Raw genomic sequence first — 6430 nt, forward strand, 5'->3', positions numbered from 1 at the left:
ATGCGGTGGTGAGAACAAGCTTCCAACAAATTTTTGAACCTTTCCCAATATTCATAAAGGGTCTCTCTATCTCTTTGCATAATGCAAGAGATTTCTTTCCTTAGATGATCTGTCTTTTGAGGTGGATAAAAATTCTCAAGAAACTCTTTGCACAAAAAATCCCAGTTAGAAATCACCTCCTCCGGTTGGGCGTAAAACCATTCTTTTGCCTTTCCCTCAAAGGAGAAAGGGAAAGCGAAAACCATAACTGTTATCTCATCCGAGCCATGTCTTCTTGCAGTAGAGCACACAACTTGAAAATCCTTCAAGTGCTTGAGAATATTTTCTCCTGGTAACGCATTATATTTCGGAAGCAAGTTGATCATAGCCGTCTTGAGCTCAAAATTGGCATCTAGATCCGGGTACCAAACTTGTACCGGCCGCAAGGTAATGTCCGGGGCTTCGGCCTCCTTTAAAGTAATTCTTTGAGGTGGCTCCACCATATTGTTTTCACCTAATTCACTAAAAAATTTCAGCACTTCCAACAGAAGAATACAAGGTTCCCTCGTTAAGTGAATAATGAGGATCACGGTTAGAAGGTGATGGTGAATTGGTTTGCTCTTCAAGAGAGTCCGATTCACTATGCATAAATGCTAACCGGCATCGAGATTGCCTAAGATGCATTAAAGTCCTTTCTATTTCAGGGTCAAAAAGGGCCAAGCTCGGGTCTGGAAGTGACCGTGTCATTCAACTGAGGAATCAATAAAAGCATGCAATTACCAAAAGCAATACAAGAATAAGAAAATAAACGAAAACAACCTAATAGTCAGTAACTACTAAAACTATTTAGATAGAGGTGCCAACTACCAATTAGTGTCAAGTAACAAACAAAAATCAAGTATTCACAGTATTCACATATTCACAACAACCAAAACTATAGCACTCATTGCGCTTAGTGTCCCCGACAACGGCGCCAAAAAACTTGATAGATGAGGATTTACACCGGTTTGGATTTTTCCACTTAAAATAACTTTCGTTGCAAGTATAGACCAAATCGGCAGCCAACTCCCACCATCAAAGTTTAGAAGGACAAATTGTCACTATTCAAAACAAATATAATTCCGAGAGTTTTAGTTCCCGGGTTATCTCCCAAGGACTAGTGCCAATGAGTGCACAATTTCAGTTGTGAAGACAAAAGGGATTTTCAATGAAGAGATAAACAATTAAAGGAATAAAAGAACACTCAAAATTGCAACTAAAGAACCATTAAAGGAATTAAAGAACTAGCTATGTAATATGAACAAGTAAGATATAAAAGTGATTAATGTATGTATGTGTGTGTGTGATTCAAAGCATAAATGGAGTCTTGGCTTGAGATGAGCTAGGGATCCTTTCCTTGTTGCAACCACAACTATGACAACTGTAATGGATTAATCTCACTTAGTTAACCTCACATCGGAGAGTAGATCAAGTGAGCATAGTTGTTCTTAATCCACAAATCCTAACTCACTTGCAAATTGCCATAGCAATAAGTTAGCGTTACTAGAAATAAGAACAATTAACAATCCAAGAATTATCACTAAATGTTGGACATTCCAACTCTAGGAACCCATTTGATCATTTTTTCCAAGCCAAGAGGTGGAAATTTAACCCATAATCAAAATTGACATTTCCACAAACACTTGGTGCATAAACACAAATCATGACAAAATTGAGAAAATGCTTGAAACTCTGAGAAATAAATGATCAAAAGCAACAATACTAACTCAAACAAGCATGTAATAATCATCAATTATCAAAATCATCAACAAGAGATCAAAATTGCAAAAAGTATATATATTAACACTATGACTTTAACTACAAGAAAGAGTATCAAAATTGTAACTATAAAAAGTAGTAATTAAGAGATACTTACAATGGAGGCTAGCAAAAATCCAAGATAAAAAATGGAAATGGCACTTGAAATGTAAAACCCTAATATAAACCCTAATGGTGTTGAGAGAAAACTTAAAGAAAAACTAAAACCTAAATCCTCCTACTACTATCTAAAAACTGCCCTAATGATATAATCTCTTCTCGAATGTTTGCCCCTTGCAATATGAGCTATGGCCATCAGAATTGGGCCTCCAAGCCTCTCAAAATGCGAGTCACGTGCATTTTTAATGAAGGCATGTGCGGGTACTTGTGGTACGCACAGACGTGTGCGCACGCACACTTGGCCAAAATCTCAGGTTCTACATACGCACAAGAGGCTGTGTGCACGCACATTTTGCTTTGATTTGCTTCCTGTGCGTACGCACAAGAAGTTGTGTGCATGCACACATCACGAAGCTCTTCTCCTTTGTTTCTTCTTGCTTCCTCTTCCTTGCATGCTCTTCTTCCATTCTCACCAAGCCATTCCTACCTTATTCATCTGAAATCACTCAACAACAACATCAAGGTATCGAATGGAAGGCAAATGGGATAAAATTGACTAAATTAGGCACAAAAGAGCATGTTTTCATAATCAAGCATAATTTAGGAGGAAAGCTTAAAAGCATGCTATTTAATTGAATAAGTGTAGGTTTATATGATGAAATCCTCTCAATTCTAACCAAAAATCATCGTAAAATATGGATTCATCAAGCACTTACTCAATGAACGATTTTGCATATGGACAATTTAGAACCACATAACGATGTGCTTGTTTTTTTTCATAGTTTATAACTCAAATACTAGAAAGCTCCCTTAGAGTTACCCATTTGTGGAAAAAGGGAATCCACATGTTTATTGTAATTATCATCCGGATGATCATGAACACGTGCTGGCCTATTAAATCTTGTCTCAATCCCTTCTAAGTATCAAGAGCAAAATGTAAGAGCTTCTTCAGCCACGTATCCCTCAGCTATAGAACCTTCTGATTTAGCTTTGCTTCGTACATAGGACTTCAAATGTCCTAAATACCTAGTTTGTATAGTTAGATTTAGTAAGCAAGATATAACTAAGTGACAGGTTAAATGAACAATGATTGGAAAGAGATATTTACCTCTCAATAGGATACATCTACCTATAGTGTAATGGTCCTCCAAGTTTGGCTTCATCAACTAGATGACAGATTAAATGAACCATGATTGTAAAGAAAGAAGGAGGGAACAAAATTTCTAAATGACAAAGGGTAAGGATTATTCGAGGTTGGAGCTTCTCAAGTTTTGTAAGACTTAAGCTTTTAAAGCACAACTGTTGAAAGAATGAAGACAACTCTATTAGCATTGCAGTAACTTTATCTGGTAGCACATTACGTATGGCAATGGGTTATAGTTACTACATAAGGACGTGGCAATCATGGCTCTTCAATCCAGAGCGATTTCTTTGCTTCAGGTTAACATACCGTTAAATATTACTCGAGAGACCATCTGGTACTCTAATATTCTTTATAGTATGCAAGAATATATCTTTCATGGAATTTTACATTGTGAACAAAGATGGATGAAATCTCCTATTGTCATCTGACCATAAATCATTCCTTATTCCTATTTCTTTAAGATCCTTATGAGCTTTGAGATTATCCTTTGACCTTCCAGTCTCATTGAGCAAAGTGTATAACACATTGTCGTAAACATTCTTTTCAATGGGCATAACATCTAGATTGTGGCGCAATAAGTTAGACTCCCAATAAGAAAGATAAAAAAATATACTTTTCTTCCTCCACATCCTCAATTTATCATCTTCTTCAACACTTTTCATCGATTCCTCTTACCTTTACTTGCCTGTAGTTCCTTTCCAAATGAAATATTGATGCCTTTAAATTGTTCCAATATTTCTGACCCTGTTAGTACTGCTAGGGGATCCCTCAACTCAACTTTTCCATTAAATTTTTCACAACTTATCCTAAACTTATGACCCCTTTCTAAGAAACAGCGATGCCCCAAAAAATACCATTTTCTACCATGCTTTAATCTATATGAATCAGTGTTAAAGTTACATGTGGGACAAGCATATTTACTATGTACGTTCCACCCAGATAAGTTACCAAGGCCTAGAAAATCACTAATTGTCCACATTAATACTACTCGCAATGTAAACATTTCATTCCTGAACCTATCTAACATTTGAACAACATCATGCAACAACTCTTTTAACTCTTTGATATAAGTATACGTCTATGTTATCCCCAGCATTTTCTCTCCGGGAATAGTCATTGACAAGATAAGTGATGTTAGCTTCATGTACTCCCATGGAGGTCGATTGTACGGAATAAGCACCACTGGCCAAACGCTATAGTTTGTACGCATAGCTCCAAAGGGGTTGAATCCATCAATTGTAAGACCAAGACATACATTTCAAGGATCTTTGGCAAACCTATCATGAAGTAAATTGAATGTCTTCCAAGCTTCAGAATCCTGCGGATGTGACGGTGCCCAATCGTACGAGATGGGATTTCTCAAAATAGGACTAACGTTGCTAGTATAGACCCAAACCCAACAATCAGTCACTGACCAATTTGGAAATTCACAAGATGCGTCACAACTCAAAACCAATTTAAAAACTGAGAGTAATTGACCCCCGGGTCGTCTCCTAAGGAATCACTTAAGAGGCAATAAGTGTGCAAATTTTGGTTGTAGTGATCAAGGGGGTGTCAATGAAGAAAGGAACGTATAAAGCAATAAAAGAACATGCAAAATTGTAATGATTGAACTAATGAAGAAATTAAAGAACCGACTATGTAATATAAACAAGTAAATTATAAAAGAGATTAACATAGCAATGTATGAAAAATTGAAAGCATGAAAAGGGGTATTAGCTTAGAGTGAGCTAAGGGTCCTTTCCTTTTTGGAACCATAACTATGCCAATTATGTTGGATTAATCTCACTTGATCAACCCTCATATCGGAAGGTAGTATAAATGAGCATAAGTGTTCTTAACCCACAAATCCTAAATTTCTTGCTAATTGCCTTCGCAACAACTTAACGTTAGTGGGAACAAGAACAATTAATAATCCTAGAATTGACACTAAATGTTAGACATTCCAACTCGAGGAGCCCAATTGCTCACTTTGCCTAAGCCAAGAGACAAAAATTTAGCCTAAAACCATGTTTGACATTTTCTCAAACACTTGGTGGGCAAAAAGCTTAAACATGAGAAAAATAAGAAAAGACTTGAAATTAAAAGCATCAATTGATCTCAATCAACAAGGATAGCATAAGAATGCATAGAACAAACACCAAACATCAAACTCATCAACAAGAAAGTGAAATTGCAAAGAGAAGCAAAATTGAACTATAACTTGAATGAGAAGAAAGAGTAAAGATAATATAACTATAAAGAGTAATAACAAGAGAATACTTACAATGAGATTAGTGATAAACCACTATTTTATTGTTTATATTGTGTTTTATCGAGTGGTTTTATCAAGCTTTTCACCCACTTATTCATATGATTTGCATGTATTTACAATTCCTTCCTAAAAATATCCTATGATTAATAACTTGCTTCCTAAGGACCTTTTACTTGTATATTTTTATCTTTCTTCGTACCATTCGATGCCGTGATCTGTATGTTAACTGTTTCAGGCTTCATAGGGTAGGAATGGCGTAAGGAATGAAGAGGAAGTATGCAAAAATGGAAGAAACACAAGGAATTGAGGAGATGACCAGCGAGAAGTCACACGGTCGCAAGGCTCACGTGACCGCGCAAAATAGAAGGAATTACCGTGATGCGCTCGCGTACCTGACGTGACCGCGCGGATTGGAAGCTGCACGAACGACGCGAATGCGTGAACAACGCACACGCGTGGTACGAAAAATGCTTAGTGATGTGATCGCGTGGACGATGCGGCCGCATGACGTGCGCGATCTGCAAAATTATAGAAGTCGCTGGCAAAGATTCTGGGCCGCATTTCAACTCAGTTTTCGGCCCAGAAACACAGATTAAAATTAGGGAACATGCAGAGACTCAACATATGAATTCATTCATAATACACTTTTTATGGTTTTAGATGTAGTTTTTAGAGAGAGAAGCTCTCTCCTCTCTCTCTGGTTTTAGGATTAGGATTCCTCTTAAAGGATTTAGGATTTCAACTCTTCATCAGGTTCAATATTCCTTTTACTTTATATTTCTCTTTTACTTCCAGATGCTTTAATGCTTGTATTACTCATGTTGCCTATTTGGCTTATGAACATTTCATGTTAGAATTTTCTTAATTATTATAATTTGAGGTATTTTAGACTTATGATTGTTTTCTCTAATTTATGTTGTTGATGCTTGGGCTGTATCCAAATTATTTTCATTCAAGTAGATTTTATTCCCTTTTGGGTTTGGTTGATTAATTGGTAACTCTTGAGTTGTCAAACTCAGCAGTGGTTGAAATTGGCAGATTCTAATTGATCTAGATCGCTCTAAAGCTAGTCTTCCCACAGGGATTGACTAGGACTTGAGGATCAAACTAATTAGTCCACTTGACTTTCCTTTGCT

At 36.6% G+C, this 6430-nt stretch overlaps 1 non-coding gene across 1 annotated transcript; it reads left to right on the top strand.

The window, feature by feature from the left end:
* LOC130956705 (small nucleolar RNA R71) lies at positions 1–106 on the top strand. The gene has a single exon (XR_009077192.1). It is a non-coding gene; the product is annotated as a small nucleolar RNA R71 (small nucleolar RNA).
* The last annotated feature ends 6324 nt before the right edge of the window (positions 107–6430 follow it).

Source organism: Arachis stenosperma, chromosome 1 (genome assembly GCF_014773155.1).
Source record: "Arachis stenosperma cultivar V10309 chromosome 1, arast.V10309.gnm1.PFL2, whole genome shotgun sequence".
Lineage (NCBI taxonomy): Eukaryota > Viridiplantae > Streptophyta > Magnoliopsida > Fabales > Fabaceae > Arachis > Arachis stenosperma.